Here is an 18908-nt window from a genome sequence, read left to right as displayed (position 1 = left end):
AAGGCTCTTATGATCAAAGCTTCAGGATAGAATAGAATCAAATTGAAGCCTAAATATTCACTCCAGAGACCAACTTAAATCCATAGTTTCCCACAGTCACTCATGAGTGTTTTTCCCCATTGTTAAGACTGTGTATTCAACTTTTAAAGATAATGGCTCATTAGAATTTTACCCATTAGAAGGTTATGTTATGCTCTACACATATATTTTATACATGCTAATATCCCAATAATAATAGCATTTCACTTCACTTTGATAGGGATGTTACTATGGCAACGGCACTGGCCAAGGGTGTAAAATTCTTCTTTTTAGTAGTTGAGACGTCGGTGCCGATTAACTGAGCCAACGTGCTTTGTTTTTTTTAAACGTACAATTAATACAAGGAGCTAAAGACAGAAAAGATGATTTACACGGACGTCATCTGTAGCAGAGGGGAAAAAAAACCTCAACTTAATTACTTGCACTTTGAGATACAACAGAAGCCGAAAGGACGAAAGCCGAGGGCAGGTTTCTGCTGCTTCATCTGCAGCCAGATGGTCCGACAGCTTTATAAATAAGAAGCAAGAGGGGAAGTGAGAGTGCAGCCCCATGGGACTTTTCAACACTTGGGGACGGAGCTTTGAGCTCGGCCCGTCTCCACGAGGCTGTGGGCTAAGGGTCCATTTATGGGCCAATCACAGCCTCCCGTCAACTACCGCTAACGGGTGAAAGGTTTTAAACAAGCCAAGACATCTGCATGGGCCGACGTCCCTAAACGACATTCAGAAGAAGAAAAGAAAACCCTGTGGTTTGCAATTGTAGAGACGGAGCAGAGTAAACAATACCACGCAACAGTTACCTCCAGCAGATGTATAATATTTACAGAAAGCCCGTATTAAAACACAAAAAACATGCACAGCGGCATTCCCCATTCATCAAACCAACGCGCGTGCGGTTTGTTTCTCCATCGCTGACGGCGATATCGGACGCCCGCGTCATTGTGTGAGCGCACAATAGAGTCTTACCTTTATTCTCCGAAGAGCATTACTGATTGTCACATTGTCGCCACCACTAACAGCCGTGGGATTCTGTGGTGGCGTCACAATGCTGGAGACAACAATGACAGGCGGCCGTCTCTCTCTTTACGCTCAGAGCGCTCGATCGCCACCAAGCCGTTCCGCCATCAGAGCCTTCTTTTCCTTTTTCCAATATGCAGAACGTTTTCTGTAGCAAACAACGCACAATAGAATCTCTGCAAAAGTGCATCCAAAGCTCCCGAGAGATTTGGGTTTTTCACGAAAGTTGTCCATCTGCGGGCCACATTTGTGTGCCTTCTGTTCCCTCCGCCGCTGATGGATGTTGACACACAGAAACAATTCAGTCTTGCCGGGTAAGTTTATGCTCTGGATGGTACGATGCACGGCTCACATGGAGATATTGACTGAGACCATGGGAGCAAACAGCACTCACCAGTACTACTGCCATGACCTTTTCATTCTTTGAAGTCACAGTCATCAATATAGGTGTATCAACAATGGCTCACTTGACTACATGTATGTTAAAAAGGGGTCGATTGGACCTAATTCAGCGATCAAACTAACGTATGGAAACTTGTGTTTTTATAGCTGTACTTTACTGTTTGGATTCTCTCTCCACTAATTTTATCATCCAATGCATGCAGATATAAACGGAGAGGCCGGCCCATCGTGGCGCATCACGTTAAAGGCATGTTTGACTAAAGGCGTAATCTGCATGGGGTGATCGTTGAAGCCAACACCAACTAATGTCTGTACTCTTCCCTCAAGGTGGCACGTGGACAATTTCCCACTATGTCATCTTAAAAGGTCTAATTGGCAGAGTGACCCGCACACGCAGCACTTGTGCAGGTGCTACTCTTTCTCGATAAGGGAGTGTCGGAGCGGACGGGTTGCTGAACCTGTGACTGATGAACACCGAGCAGGCTGCATTTCCACCGAGTACCCTCTGGTGGAAGGACACTCACTGACCGGATTGATGGGCCGCTTTATTGCCTGCCACCTTTTCTTCTTTCTTTCTCACCTTCCCTTCCTCTCCTCCTTCTCTCTTATACCCATTTCTCTCTTTACCTCCTCTACTCCCACTCTTTTTCCTTTGTCACACACACATGAACGTACTGTATATCCACACACACTCTCCCCCTCTCTCTGCCCTCCCCCAAATCCCCCCCACACACACACACACGATCTTCCTCCGTCCCTGTGATTGCTTTGTGAAAGGACAATGAGATTCTCTGTTAACCTCTTTCACACCTCCACCTCCATGGTGTTCAGACAGTCCGTTTTCTATGGCGGCAGACACGCACGCACACGCTGCACACACACACACACACACACACACACACACACACACACACACACACACACACACACACACACAGATACTGTAAGCCACTTGGAATGATGTTTAACCATCACACTTGTGGTTTTATTTGGGACTGGAATCGGTGACGCACCATGATGTTCATTATGTTATTTGTGCGTAGGGCCGCTCCATAGAGCGGTGATGCAATTGTTTCATATTATAATGAATGTATTATAAAATATGCCAAGAAATACAGTACAACACTGCACCAGCAAAGGAGAGAAAGGAGAAAATTGCCAACGAGCAAAAACATGAACGTAAACAATGCATGTTTGAAAGAAATAAGAAAAAGAAGAAAAATATATTCTGACAAACAAGAAAAAGCTCTGACAGATGTTTTCACTGTAAGGGGCCTTTGCTTTTTTTTTGAAGTCCTGTACGACCTTTGCAGTCACAGCGATCTCGGGGACAATCTCACATGACGAATCAAATCAGTGATCAGCTGGAAAACCGCTGTGTCATGCAGAAATAAAGGCCGCCCTCTGGCCCCGGTTGCGCTGTACACACCTGATCTTTCACACACACACACACACACACACACACAGAAACGTGTAATGCCCGTATCCAACCGACTCAAAGCACGAGTCACACTCCTATGATAACTTATTAATTTGTGGGAACATGCAAGAAGTAGACCATACACTGCAAGTGACATATGGATTTTATCCTCTGGAGAGAAGTGACACATGGCTGCACAGACGTGGCAGTCAGTGGCCCGGAGCTTGTGGCCCCTCCTCGACCTGAGACAGGCCAGGGGCAATAAGTGGGCAGTGAGTGTGTTTTTGACCCTGAAAAAAAAAACCCTCTCCCTCCCTCCCCCTCTCTCTCTCTCTCTCTCTCCCTCCCTCTCTCTCTCTCTATCTCTCTCTCTCTCTCTCTCCCTCCCTCTCTCTCTCTCTCTCTCTCTCCCTCCCTCTCTCTCTCTCTTCAATGCCACAGTCTGACTCATCGGCTGCTCTCACACAACAGAGCGATTGTATTCACACTGGCTGGATAAGACAATGCGGGTTTTGTTTTATTTGTGTTCATTCTGTTTGATGTCCAGAGGTAGCAGATGCAAGTGTTTCTGCAAGTTGTTGTTTTTCACCAGGGTCCCTTTCTCAAACCAGAGTGATTAAATCACCTGACACCATGCCAGTTCTAAATTAGAGCTCCTTCTCTGCCGGTGAATCTTGCTTGAATAGTACGTCGATGGATGCTGTTCCTGCGGAGGGACCATTAATAGTGTGGTGATCATCATCGATTTCCCCCAGGTAATCATCATTTGTCACATTTCAGACATCCGAGGGTTTAATGCTGCATCACAAATGGCTTTCTGATTAATAGGAACGATGCTCCAAGGAGGCAACATCACAGTGGCCGCTCCGTACAAGATCTGTGGCGCTGCTGCTCAGCCAGGAATGCCTCTTCGTTCTGTCGTCTGTCCACAAATTACAACACGTCGCTGAGGGCGGCGGTCGCTCTGGCCGGAGGGGGTTTGTCTGGGAAACGGCGGTTCAAGCCGCCAAATAAACCACGTATGGAATACGGACCTCTACAGCCAGCGTGCCGGCGTCCGGCCAGGCGGCGATTTCTCAGAATGAACCTTTGGCCAGAAAAATGCTAGCAAAATGCTAGCATGCACAGGACGACAATTTGGTTTTTAGTACAATATTTAGCATGACAAAGGACGGTATAAAAAAAAAAAGCAGAAACCGGGACACACGTTGCCAGATCTCCAGCACTCTGATACCCTGATAGCGACCCCGCCTGGCCCTATACTCGCCTGACTCCCGATAAACCCGCCGGTCTTCCCATCCAGACTAATTCAACTCACCCTGCTGTTCTGGAAAGTTTCTGATAAAAGCCAAAGATCCGTGTAATCTTGTGTGTTGCATCTGGGTCCGTATGCAACCGGTAACAACGAGTAAATCCAACCACGCGCGCGTTGAATCCGTCTTCAAAGAGCCGTAGGCGCTGTGCCTCTCAGCTGGTAAAGACTGTGAGGAGAGCTCAGAGATGCTCCAATCCGCACCAGCACCAAAGGTCAGGACCTCGGACAGCTCCGTCCGGCCCAGAACTCTCCACCAATCGGCTCAGGCAAAACCACATGGGGGGATTTGGAGTTTTAAATAAGTGACGATCTCTAACCCTCTGAGAAGCCTAAACCTCAGCTTATACGTAGCCACATGATGTGTCACATCCTCTTCCAGCTGTATCTCATTTGTGACTTTGTGTTGATGGGTCAAAGGTCACGCAGCTTTGTCTCTTCATCACACTGAGGATGACACTGAGATCCGGGGATGAATTACAGCCTGCCCTAGCTTTGTTACTTTCCATACATTCTGGATCTTATCTGACGTCACAGTATGCCCACTTAACAGTGCATTATCCATTCACATGGACTCCCCAATAAGTAATGACATCCGTATAGATCTGCTTAATCAAATAATGGATCATCCTACAGCGGAGATGTGTCATCCGGAGAGCTCGTGCAGCAGCTCATTCATCACACGTTTATGGCATGGCAGCTTGTGATATATGTTATTCTACACAAAGTGTGTTGTGTCATTCAACGAAACCACATTTTACTACCAAATCTGTATTCAGGGAGGCGGAAATGATTCATTCGTGAAGTGGTAAAACTAAATACAGAAACAAACAGAAGATGTATTTTTTAAGTGAAAAACCATCAAGCATATGTTTTATTTCCAGAAACACTGTCAATGTTACCGCCAGCAACGTGCTAACTTAGCTTAGCATAAAGTCTATTCTATTCTAGTGGAGAACAATCTTGTTAAAAAATGAAAAGAATCACAACACAGAGCTGTTGACAAAAGTTTTTTGTTCTGTTTGATATAAAATCAGCACAAGATGTGAAACTTTCATCGGATGCCATCAAAGTTTCATTAGAAAATTGTTCTGCATCCAAGAAAAAAGATAAAGCTAGCTGATTAAGTTAAGATGGGCAGTCTTAAATAAAACCTTCAGATGTTTGACAAAACTAAAAACAAATCAACTAAGCTTTGATTCTTATTTGTAGATTTAGTGTATTTACGTACAACAGATGAAGCTGAGCACTGAATTACTGTGAAAAACTGAATTTCCACTCGCAGGATTGGTTTTGTCGTAGCTCAACATTTAATAAATGTTACTCGTCCAGGATTTTATAAAACAGAACAGCTGATTCTACATAATCTTAAGAATGCTTTGGCTCCTGATGAACATCTCAACATGCACTTATTTCCTTTTTAATTTTTTAATACTTCCCGTTCATATTAAATGAATCTGTTACATCTCGAGGACGGAATGAGAGCTTCTTTTCTCTTTTCTCTCGTTATTGAAAGATGCGCTTTGAAGAAAGAAAAAAGATGGATACATCTATCAACGTAATAAAAATGTTTATCCGTGACTTCGTCAAATACATGTGTGTGACTTTCAAGTTGATCCCTTTCCAAATTATGAAAGGTAAACCTGCCACAAACACCTCCCTCTTAACTGTCCTTCCCCACTTGAGTAAAAAGCTGTGAGACTAAGGGAAGCACTTTACATGTTTAATAGCACAAAACCAAATAGCAAAGAACAGGCACAATAAGCAGTTTACTCTGAAAGCTATTCACGGTCTGCATAAATTGAGGGGATTAAATACAAACACATTGAACCAGGGAGACCTCGGCGAACCTTCTGTCATTGTGTGTGTATGAAAAGACCCTCGGGGTCTCTACGAGCCCCTCGTGGCGTTTAGCCAGAGATATTTTCTGTGGCGGACGGCTGAATCATTGACTTTCAAGGCAGAAGACTGAATGGTAAAAAAGTCAAATGAAGCAGCCAGAGCAGAGCGAGGCGAGCCGACGGAGAGGAAAAGAGTGTGTGTGGCAGATTTAGAGAAAGTTGAGAATGAAAATGCACGGGCACAAAAGTAAAAAGCTTAGCTCCAACCCAAAATGATTTGGCCATTTCTCTGACAGCTGAGAGTTTGAAATCTCAAAGAAAAAGGAAGCTTTCACCCAAAACTGCTTTGAATACATTACACAAAGAAAGCAGATTTGACTGAACAATCGGCTGAGGAGACACAATACCACCTCTAACATGAAACAACTCGATCAAATAAGAACAAAAACATCAAATAAGCGCTTTAACTGGAATTTATTCCTAAATCAAGGTCAATTTACTAGTTTTACTCATTTGTTCCAGTGCTTCCAACTGCACCACGACCGACTCCTTAAAGACGGGACCTGAGTCTGAGGGGGAGAGTAGAAAAACCACATGAAAAAGTGTCGACAAATTGTCTTTGCGCTGAAAACAAGAAAATGAAGGTTTCACATCATTTTGAGCATGATTACACAAACTAATTAATCAGAGTAATCTGTACACAATGTACAACTTAAATACTTCTCAATGATATATACTTTATATATCCAACGTACACTCTGAAATTGCCATATTTTTCAGAACTGAACCAGACTTCTGCTGTTTTCCAATTGAAAAGTGTCCCGTTTACCTCGGGTCACGAACTCACAGCAAAGACCAGGCAAGATGTCCTCGACCGTCTCGCAGCCCTCCCTGGCTCAATGTCTTCACATGAATTATTCACAGCAATGGAGATAAGGAATTAGGTAAAAGAAGCAGCCCATAAATCTCTGTGGTTTGGAATAGTTAATCAGAGCATCACAGGGGGAGAGGGGGGAACGGGGGGGGGGGGGGGGGGGGGTGATAATGCCAAAGAGTTTGCCGTTGATTCAGCTTCTCAAAGTTACTTTTTCTCCCCCCTGCTTTGCAGCTCCCGGCACGCTGCGTTCCAGGTGTGGACGTGTGAGCCGAGCCGAAGGGCAGAAAGTCAGAAATGGAGTAAACGACCACTTACGACATTGATGGATCGAGTTATCTCCGAACGTGGCGTCGAATGCGGTGAATCAAACCCGTCCACAAGCTGCCTGCGTAGCCCCAGTCCACACACTGAGACACCAGCTGCACATCAACCTCTACCGGCCTCTATCTGATGCGGGAAAATCTCCGTGTGCAGAAACGGGGTGGATTACGTTGACCTAGTGTGACACGGGTTACTGGAGCAAAGCGAGTGTCAAAATGTGACAAATCTCGCTGAGCCCTCAGTTCCCGAGTCCCCTTTGTCCATTCCCACCTCCGTACTAAAGAGGCACTCTGTCACAAGAGGCAGAGCGCTGGCGGAGGACACGGCTGATTTAACAGCGCGGTGGGTTTCTGTCGTCCCTTTTTCTTTCCTGCTTTGGCAAAACGAATATGCAGCCTATAAATATACGTTATAGTCTCAACACATTATGGGGCGTGCAGGTAATGACGTTCGCCGTGCTGATTTAACACTTCATGAAACTTGGTGGAAACCGTTTGTCTGGCAACACCCGAGGAGGTGGTGTTGGTGGTGGTGGTGGGGCTGTTGCAGGCAGGAGAGACGAGAGCTTTAAGGGCAGAGGAGACGGGTGTGAACGGAGATCTGCTCTGACACGCCGGCCCTGCTGCGCGTGAGGCCCTCGTGGACGCGGGGGCTGTCAGCTCGGCGGTGGGGACGGCTCCTCGTTGGGCTGGTGTTAATTGTGAGGCCGAGGGCTTTGCCAAGACTATTTGTCACGATGAGAGCTCTCTGGCGGAGGACACTGCTTCGGTTTTTTTGTTGTTTTTTTGGCTTATTTAGAAACGTTCAAGCTCTCTGCCAGACAGGAGGTGATAATTCTGTCTTTTCCACTGCGTAAACTGTCCTCGCCACCTGTTTTTTCTGTTGAGGAAATTGACTTAAGTATGACGTGGACAACAAGTGAACTTTTAAACACACCGTAGACTTGTTTCCATCTCTGGCTTGTTATCAATTATTCACAGGACGGGCTTTTCTTTATGTTTCCCAAAATAATGACAGTCCAAAATATTCCCTGATAAAAGGGCTGATTCAGAAACGGGGGAAGCACGCCTGAGACCATTACGTTTTCACTCTAAGTGCAAACAGTCTCCACATGAGTCATCTCGGCTTTCTTTAGGCCTGCTGGATGGTTTTTAAATGCACAAACGTTCACCGAGGACACAAAAGCCATACAAAAGGGCCGCCGTGTTTACCTCACCCTTCAGCGGCCGATCACTTTTGACACGGGATCCACATCGGGAGGCGTTGCGCGTTTTCCCGGATCGCCCGAGTCTACTCTGTACGTCCGTCACCTGTCTCCTGCCTCGGCCCTGATGGGCAGCAGAGTCATATTTCTGGATAATTAAAGCTGTGTTACGTTCCAGCTCCCAAAAGGGAGGGGAACATGACAACCCACTGCTCGGGCCCATCGGTGCCAGGAAAAGGGATATGGAGTCGCGGCGAGAGAAAAGGACAAACACCAAATACCGTACAACGCTTTTATCTAAACACAAAAATAAATATACATAAATAAACAATAACTTTGTGGGAAAAGGGGAGGGCTGGGGGAACCAAAACAAAGAAATAAACAAAAGGTCCCCACCCCTAACCTGCACTAACCCCCAATAGAAAATACAATCTCTACCTGGCACACGGTCAAGGCGCCCTAACCAAACGTACAGGTGGTGGTCCGACCAGGTTGAAACTGGTGTTTCTAGACAGAGAAGTAAACCTACGGGTGATGTATACCCCGGGGTAGCTCTAAATCTACTCCCCACTGTGAACAAAAGAGGAAACAAACAATTAGTCAAAGGATACAAACAAACGATTTCTCCCTCCTGCTGCTACAAGTTCCCAAAAAGAACACAAGTTAGGTTATTTAACACAACATTAACACAAACTTTCGAAATCCAAATATCCCCATTCGGGGTACAAACCAAAAACCAAGTCACAGCCTATGCAGAGAGCGCGAACTGGTCCAAAACTGGGCTTTTTAAAGAGCCACACGCAACTACAAGCAATCCCCGAATCGGAATCATTATACGAACCCAGAATTCTGGGGACGTAACAAGCTGTGAGTGCAGCCTGACGTGTCCTGCAGCGAGAGGTGAATGCTCACAAAGGGACAAGTCCTTCTGTGTCCAACCCCGCCTCATTCGCCCAGACAGCTCCGATCTAATGTCACATCAAATCTGCAAAACGGACGACGGATTGCAGATTGGTTATCCCTGAAACCTACAGCACGTCAATATCTCGTGTTGTACCGACAATAATGTGTGCATGTCTAATAGTACATTGTATAAAATGCCATTACTATGGTAATTCGAAGGGTGAGTTGCACAGAAGAAACACCACCTTTAACCCCATGGAGCTGGGTGGTTCAACAAAACACCAGGTATAATTATTATACTCCCTGCAGGCTGGACTATCAATTACAGAGTCCAGCAGTGAAAGGCCGACAAGAGGCCACAGTGATGCAGTGGATCGCACGTCCTCCCCGTTTGCTCGTTAGGCGGCGGTGACATCACAGGGGCGTTCACGCGCCGCATCGCCGCGGTCACGCTGAGAGCCGCGAGCGTGCGCGCAGCCGCTGTCTGCTCCGCTGCAGAGTCAATGCCTCCTCCTGTTCTCCTCCTCTTTCATCTCATTGTCGTCCTCTCATCCCTCCCCGCTCCGAGAGCATAACACAGGATGAAAAAAGTGCTGACTGACTGTGAAAGGGATGACGCAGTGAACGTAGCTGCTCTGAATATCTAAATTAAAAGCGGCCTTGTGTATCGTTTCAATTATTCATGAGGGTGAACTGGATGCAGCTGCTCCTAAAGAAAACTTCTGAGTTACAGTCACAGTCGGAGGGGGGGGGGGATCCGTTGAAAGTGCTTAAAAATTGAATTCATGATCTATGGTCCGATTCAGACGCATAGATTTAATTCCAGCCTTCAGTACTCCAAAATGAGTTAGATACTTCAACGGCACTAAATGTAAGATTTTCGCACACGGACAATTTATTCCGTTTTGTTATTAGATAGAGAATTTGTTTTGTTGTTGTTCTTAGCGGAGATGTTTATTCTCTGCTTCCCACCAAGTGGTGGATTTAAATGAGATTATAGCTAACCGGTGCACTGTCCCTGTCACACAAATAAATACATGAATGAATGAATAAATAAATAAATAGAGAAATAGATTAATTAATTAATTAATGTATGAATAAATTACTATAAAATTAAAAAAATATATGGATGGATGAATAAATAAAAAAATGAACAAATTAATAATGAAATAAAGTATTGATTTAGTTGTTTGCCATTTTTAATGGTGTTGCTGTCAGGACTGTGTTGGCAGTTTGGTACCTATTTCCTTTCCGATTATATCCTTCTGGTCTCCTCAGAGCTCGTCTCTCTCTTCTTGGAATCAAACCTTCAACACGAGGACTTCAGCTTTGAATTCACGTTGGCAGAAGTCATAAAGTTACTATTAATTCCCCACAGAGAGAAGAAGGAGAGATCACGGATCTACGGACAAACGTGAGTGTTTGAGGACACCGTCTTCACGGACAGAGAGCGCACTTTGGAAAAGGACAGCGTCCATCCGTCCACATCCTCCCCCCCCCAAAAAGCTGTAAAGCTGAGGGAAACACCGTATCCCCATCAAGCTGCACTTTGTGTTTATCTCTAATTGGCACACACAGATAAACATTGTACCTAGTAATCATCGGCGTGTTGGCTTTGCTGCTGTGAGCGTGTGCTGCAGTCAGAACGTCCCTCAGCAGCGCCTGCAGCACGGCTGTACTCGCTTGTTACGTAATGTGGCAGAACGCGTCTACTTTATCTCGTATTCACTAGCATCACAGGCCTGATGAAAAACACGAGAAGTCACTTTAATTTGATACACTGCTGTAATAAATGCAAATAAAAGCAAACTATGACACCCCCCCCCCCCCCCCTTGCGTGTTTCTGTGGCTCACTGCTGCACCGCTTATATATTAGACATATCACCTATGGCACGGTGTCAAACAGCGGAAATTAAAAGCCTTTAAGTGCTTCCTCGTGCTCATTAGCATAAGCACTGAATGGCAGGGACCGTGGCAGCTCTTTAGAAGACAGAGATAACCTCCTGGAATGACAAGCCTTGAACTTTACCTCTCAAAAGGGAGACGGGAGAGACAGAGGGAGTGATCTCAGCTGCCGTTCTGAATGAGGGCACCTGGTCTGGGCCGTTGTTCTGTCAAACCCCCCCTCTGCCCCCCCGCGCTGAGCCGTTAAATCTCATCCACTTCACGAGAGTCACGTCTTCACTTAGATGATGAATTATGGATCCCGGCAAGGGTGATATTCAATTTTAGATGAACTGCATATCTTCATTTGGTGACAGTGCCACAGCGGCCGTAAGGGACAATCCCTCCTCGGCAGCATGAACCCAGTTACAGAGGAAAAAGCTCATTACCATCTATATTCATGATGGGGGCTTATGCAGAGTGTGTGTGTATTTATGTGCCATAAACGTGTGTGTGTGTGTGTGTGTGTGTGTGTGTGTACTGTTTGTATATGTGAGCGTTGGTGCACGGCAATGAGAGAACAGAAGATTTGTTCGCCTCCGGAGCAGGCAGGTTAATTCTGCATGGTCTTTTTCCCAAATGGGGGGGGGGGTAGAAGTCGCTATAGTCACCACAGAATGCAACGGCTGTTGTTCCTTCTGCCTGAATACACATGAGCGGCCAGACTGATCTTTCCCTTGCTCTTTTCTGCGCGGAAAAAAAAGACTAAGATGCTGAACACAGACATGTATATTACATTTAAGAGAACACGGGCCAACAGTCCGTCTAAAGGTTCAGTGGAGCGTTAGCAGATACTGAAATAACCTCCGCTGAGACGGCACTTTAGTCTACTGTAGATATTAGTCCCACTTCAATGTACGTTTTATCAGAGTATTTCTGTTGCTCTATTTGGGCTATTATTTCGCTAAAGTAATCAGCCAAAAATAGGCAGGCATTTTAAAGATTAAATAGAGTGTTGCGTAATACACAATAACTTGAGTATCATGAACTTAGATGGCTACCGCTATAGTCCAAGTTTAGAGTCCAGGTGACTGAACAAAATGAAAAGGGCTCTGTAATAATAACTAAGTAATAATAATGAGAATCCTAAAGATATATATATTATAAAATATGTATATATAAAATAATTGGAAAATTAAAAAAATGTTCTCAATACTCATATAACTCAATACATATAATAATAATACATTATTTAAATAAAAATAATACAATTTTATTTAAGGTGTAATTCTTGAAAGAAGGACCACCTAACCTGATGATGTCATAGTGATGTCATCGGGGTAATAACAGTACCAAGCTCAAACACTTTTTATGTGAGTGATTATATGAGTTTTATGTCACTCCTGGGCTTTTTAGTTGCATTATGGGAGACCAGAGTGTTTGGAGCTTGATCCATATTCACGTCTACAGGTGACAATACATCGAGGTCTGGGTCATCCCATTTGCTCCTTGTTCCCTGGGTGGTACATTGTTGGTTTACTCCTTTAAGGATCAGCCGTCCATCAAACAACCCCTCCTCCAATGAAAGCCTTCCTCTGACCTGTTCTTTCTTCAACCCCCCCGACCCCCAAAAACAATGTCTACAGCGGATCGCACACACTGTCATCGTGACGGCTTTGAACCCCCAACATTTTTTCCGTCGCCATCTTGTTCTTTTGGCCCCCAGTAGAATTGCACTTGATAAATGATGCGACACGTACATACAGCCGATTTAAGTCACCAAGTGTTGTCCTTGGACGCTCACGCTCGCCTTGCTGCAATGTATGTGAGCAGACCCCCGTGCTGTCGTGCCGCGGTAGCGCGGCCTACTCATTATCTTGTGCCACGTGACAGCCTCTCTGAATCATTTGGCCCCCGGGAGCAGAACCAAAAGGGGGGAAAAACTCTGCTAAACTCAAATGACAGGACAAGCCAGCGATAACAATGTCCTTGTCCCTCCACGGGTTACGTAAGAAATTCCACTGATGTCAATCATGCACTAATGGGCAGCGTCCTCCAGAGACTTTCTCTCCGTGAAATAGGTACAGGGTGTAGAGCGGAATTTGTTTGGCAGATGCGAGCACGCATGTGTGTGCAGCAATGCATTTAGAGTCTCTTCGTTATCATTTATAAATGTTAACCCTGTAAGTACAGTGGAGTCCGTTTATCTCCTCCGTGCGAGAGATTCTTTAAACAGACTTAAACCCTGAGCTAAGTGATGAAAATAATACCGGGATCATTTTCTTAAATATCTCAGCCATCTATAAGTAGCAGACGCAATGAGCCAGCATCTGAGAGAGAGAGAGAGAGAGAGAGAGAGAGAGAGAGAGAGAGGGCGCCATGACAAAGCACATGACACCGGAGGACATGACAGCAGTCTGCAAACAGCAAACCGCTTAGTGAAATCAAGGCGCTGCTCAGGCATCCTGCTGATCAGTTACATCATGAACACAAATATGTGGCACCAACTTCTGAGGACAACGAGGAACAGGAAGCGGCAACACAGGCCGACGAGCCCGGCGCCGCGGGCGGTAATGAGCAGGAGTGGAAAAAAAGCATTTGGAATTCTTTTAACGAAACAAGTTTCAGCGCCTGTACATATTTCCGCAGGCGTGCCGGTTGCACTTGGGTTGGGAATAAGAAACAAAAACGTCTGCATGCCGTGGAATCGCTAATAAATACTGTCGGCAGGGGCCCCGGCGAATGAACCGAGTGCGATCTCCACACTCGGAAGAGCTGAGCACAATCGATCTTGCCTGTAATGTTGTCAGGGAAACCGGCGGCAGCTCTCCAAAGGCGCTCAGACGTGGTGTGCACGTTTGTCACTTCTTGACAGAGACAAGAAGAGTGAGAAACTTCTGTGCGCCACAAAGAGTTAAAACACACTTTTCATTTTTAATTTTTCGTCTCCCTTCATGAGAGTGGTTAGGTTCAATCGACGCCGCCCTGGAGCAAAGGAGGCGGTCAGCTGACAGCGTTGTAGCAACGAAACATCTGACTCTAACCGGGCAGTGTCTTAAACCTTTGAGCCGGTTGTGTAAGTTGTTGTCGTATCCGGGTGCTTTCTGCCTCACGACAAAGAGGCACATGAGCCCCCCGGGGGGCTGCAGCGCCTCACATGCAAGCCATCCCCCTTTGCACGATGAAAACAGATTGGTGTGTCACGTTGTGTCGCGTGCAGGTGAGGCCGATCTTTGTACAACTGAGTGATGACGCTCGCGTTGCAGGCGTCACAGCTCCAATGTTGTGCCGGTCCTCCGTCTAGAAGCTGCGTCTCACGTGTTTGGATGAGGACATATATGAATGTCTCTCACTGCTCTGCCCAGTCATTTCTCCATCCCACTGAAAACAACAAGACCATCGGCGTGCAAAACGTGGCAGATGTACCCAGTTTGATCAAATTAAAACAAATGTGATTTCAATGCACGTGTGAAAACGTCACACGTGCCCGTCCCATCTTTGGTCACGTGACTCGCGGGTCAGGTTTATTCCGGTCACGTGACTCGGTAGTCACGGGGGCTGTTTAGGGTTTATTTCTTTTCCCAAACCCACCTAAGTGGTTTTGTAGCCTAAATGCAACTCTCCGTGAAGACGGCAGTTCATTTTGAAAAGACACTTTGGACGCACCGATAGGCCGTCTGGAAGCACCGAGAACATCAGCGTTTGGAGCTCATGGCCGCTGACCAGGTGTTAGTGTTTTGGTGACAACTTGTTTGTTTCGCCTGAAGCAACACCCCCCCGCACTAACTCACTGTCCCCGATCATAGTGGCTCCATCAAGCCGCCGCGAGGCAGCAGTTACCGGACGGACTCCTCACTGCACCACACTAACCACTCTCACTATCTGCCCTCGCACTGGAGCATCCCCCCCGGTCCGGTGTCCACTGAAGGGCTTCTAGAGGAGAACGCCCGGGAGACAGTGCCAAAACATCTTATCGATCTGACAAGGGGATCAAGGCTGAGTGGGCAGCCTGAAGTCTGAACCGCCGCCGCGTCCGCGGGAAACTACATGCGAGCTGTGACACGGCAGCAGACGTGACAAATAGCGGCGGGATTCGTCTCCTTGGGGCGCAATCCTCTTAAACTGTTCAATTTTCCACAGCAACATTTACGAAACGTCGGTCAATATCCCTGACAAAGTGAAGAGCGACTAACGCCATTAAAAGCCTTGATAGCGTCACGCATAAATCCTCCTCATGGTGGACACGGAGGTCAAAAAAAAGAAAAAGAGCTTGATAAATGAAGTGATGTGAGCGTCCTCTAAAACGTTTTAAGTTTATTGCGGCAGGGCGAGGTCGAGGCTGTGTGGGTGCATGAGTGCTAATCCATTTCAGGTGAGTATCAGCTGCATGCATGCGCTTGTCATTACCGCGGCCGGCCTGCTGTGAGCACTCCATCACACGCAGCCATCACGCTGCTGTCAGGCCAGCTGCACCAAAGCGCACACACACACACACACACGCACACGCGCGCGCGCACACGGGAGGAGGAGCATTGGGTACCACAGCTTATCGCCCAGCTTTTCACACCACCAGCTCGTGTCAGAAACTACAATCAACTCCGTGAGAGGAATGTGAATCACTAAGTTGACGCGCGGCCGCTGCTCTCGGTGGATTTGAGTTATGTCTTTATGAAGGAACAGTAAACGCCGAGCGGACTGTGACCGCTCGAATGTCCTAATCGATGCGTCATCTGCACATTACAGCCAGTACACCAATCTATCGTAGTGAAGTATTCATCGCGGGCATTGTGATTGGTATGCTCCAAATCTGGGATTTGCTCTAAAATCATTTTACTGGTTTCAAAGTAGTTTTAAGATTTTACTTATTTTTTTTACCTAAAGTCATTTTAAAAAGTGAAACTTGGAACTCATTTATTCCACTACGTGTTGCAGTTGTTTAGAGTCAACCTTTAGTGTGTTTCGGCTCACTGTTTTGTTTATTAGAGACCCTAACTGGTCCCCCTCCTCCTCGTTTTCTCTTGTCTTATATGTAGATGTAAGTAAAAGTGTATTCAGTATATTTACGTATACCGCTTTAACAGAGTCCTTCTAATGTAGTTCGGACTGGGCTTCAAACAATACCAACACTGTCAGCAAGTAGCGTGTAATAAGTTATAATGATGTGAAAAATGGAGGGAATTATTTGTTTGGATGGCTTTATGTTTCAGAGAGATTCCATTCATTAAACCTGAATAACTGAAATGTCTCATGACTAAAACACTTTTTGATAAGTGAATGAAGGTCCCTTCCTTTTAAGGAATGGCCCCAAAAATAACCGATCATAGAGGAATTCAATTAATTTATCCCTTCTTGTAGGACTTGGCCTTGCGTCTGACATCAAGACCACACAGGACCAGCATTGGCCTTCCATGAGCTTGAAGGCAGATTTGATCTTTTTTATGGCTCTGATATCAATAATCAGAGAACGGGATCTGGCTGCGTGCTGAAATCTCAATGTGGCGTCGACTTAAACGGATAATCCGACAGCTATTGTCACTGCAGTTATACCACACTTGGGCTGCGGCCATGTTTACAGACCCCTTTTATAGAATACAGAACAGACTCGTTTCTATCTTCCAATGGCTGCAAGCGCTTCTGGTTGATCATTAATTAATTAAACCTTTTAGTGCGTGTCCTCTGTTATGTAGAGGAATAACGTCTGGAGACAAACGCTGGATGGAAATAAAAGATGAACGAAGCTGTATGTATTCAGAGGAACTATTTAGTACACGAGCTGATAACATTCGGACCACCGATTGGGTTTTGTGTTAAGTTTTTGTCGAGCACACCATTCGATTTTGGTTAATTGTGCGCATATTACAGATCACTTCTATAGAGTACTCTTAATGAGCGTTATGGGTTTAAATGACACAAGATTAATTTAATAAACGTCTTCACTTTCAAACAAAAAGCTGTAGACTTAGGCTTTGTGATTCAAGTGACCACAGGGAATAATTCAGCAGGTTGATGATCACTGATTGATCACAACAAAGTAACACGCCACAAGTCCGCTAGCTGGCTGGCTAGTTAGTTAAAGGCTAACGATTCACATTTACCACTCAGTCAAACTTTAAATCCATGTACATCCTGCAGCTAATGAGCAGATTTAAAAACAACAGTCCTTTGTGTCTTATCCTTCATCTGTTAGTGGCTGTTGATAAAATAAAGGGGTTACTCTGTTAAACTTTTTCTAGGCAAAGTGGGGGAAGAACAACTTCAAAAGTATTTGAATCGATCAGAACAAAAGTTTCCTAACAGACTTCCGAGGTCTTATTTTTACAAGGTGACTTTCATTAAAAACTAATAATTAATAAAAAAGAAAAGCTCTCTGTGTCACTGACGGTCTCTGTCAGCGGGTTATGCTGTAGGTGAGTGCAGCCATATGTCATGGGAAAAAATAATAATGTTCACTATTAGCATACTGAACACCAAGCACATAAATAATGCAGAAGTTACAGTTTCTCTGTTCAAGGGTACATCACTCAGAACCAGGGATCAGCATTTTGGGTGCCAGGGTGCTGAACGCTCTTTGATAACGAAACGCAGAATGCAAATCCTGACCACATGTGGAGCCAGGCGGGAGGCCTTGATCTCGGAACAAAGCGCGCTCAATCAATAGAGGAGGGGAAGGGGGGGGTGGATCAAACCCGTCCGGGGTCCGGGAGAATCAATCTCTTTTTTGCAATTTTCACTTCACAAGTATAATAAAAACACTTACATAAACACTTACATACTAACAGGCACAAACAACCAGGTGTCAAAGATATGCAAATAAAAAACTCCTACTAAGTGATTGATTGATGCATTTCACCACCAGCACCAAGATCGACAACGTCATTTAAAACATGTGACTCTCAAATGGATGAACAGAGATGAATCACAGAGTTCATCACCATATCACAACCTTCATCCCTTCAGCTGACATGTCCCGCCGTGCGATACACCTGCTGGTCCCTGTCCACTCTGCCTCTGAGCCTTCGGCTGGAGACAAATGAGTCTGGCCTGCCGTGTTTACTCTGAGGAGTCCCTAACGCTGCTAATTTAAAAAGAACAGGGCCTCCCCGATTCTTAAATACATTTTCCGTCAGGCGTTTCCATTTTACCGCCTCGTCCAGGCGGCCGCTACCAGCGAGCAGAGAAGGAGGGGAGCGTCGGACGTTATTGTAAGGTGAAATACTGAAATTCCAGACGAGTCTCGGTGCGTTGAGTCGGTGCCAGGATGGCGAGCACATTAGAGCGAAGGAACGGATCGCAGCAAGGGCACAGCCGAGGAGAAACCCTTTAAACGCAGCAACCAAAAATGAAAAGGGAGCATTTACGATGCTAGCAGAGAGAACAGTATGAAAGAAGGTAAACAGGAGTGCGTGGGAGTGACACAGACCAAAGCGGCCGTGCGGCGTGAGAGAATACAAATGATGAGGTGAGACTGCTGCGCGACGGATCTGTCGGGCTTGATGTATGGGCCTCTTATCCGGAGGGACCGAATGCATTATCAAAGACGCTGAGACAAGACGACAACGTGTCTTATTGTGAGCACGAGGAACAATTTGGGCGGGTGCCGGCGTCGCAGAGTCATGCCTGGAAAGGACTCGGCGTGCGTCTGCATGTGGCAGGTGGGAGGAGGGTCTAAGAGAAACCATGACGACTGAA

At 45.8% G+C, this 18908-nt stretch overlaps 1 protein-coding gene across 7 annotated transcripts in view; it reads right to left on the bottom strand.

Moving 5' to 3' along the window:
• dlgap4a (discs, large (Drosophila) homolog-associated protein 4a) overlaps positions 1-18908 on the bottom strand; it is a 58736-nt gene that overhangs the window by 27912 nt on the left and 11916 nt on the right. The window contains exon 1 of one of the 7 annotated variants that reach the window (XM_078087016.1): positions 4196-4216. The exons of the other annotated variants lie outside the window; for them this stretch is intronic. The gene's annotated coding sequence lies outside the window, so the exon portion shown is untranslated. Of the gene's footprint in view, positions 1-4195; positions 4217-18908 lie in introns of those variants that run through there. 7 annotated transcript variants of the gene reach the window in all.

Source organism: Gasterosteus aculeatus, chromosome 2, assembly GCF_964276395.1.
Source record: "Gasterosteus aculeatus chromosome 2, fGasAcu3.hap1.1, whole genome shotgun sequence".
In the NCBI taxonomy this organism is placed as follows: domain Eukaryota; kingdom Metazoa; phylum Chordata; class Actinopteri; order Perciformes; family Gasterosteidae; genus Gasterosteus; species Gasterosteus aculeatus.
The sequence above is the reverse complement of the archived record's forward strand: the minus strand, read 5'-3'. Positions and strand labels throughout refer to the sequence as shown.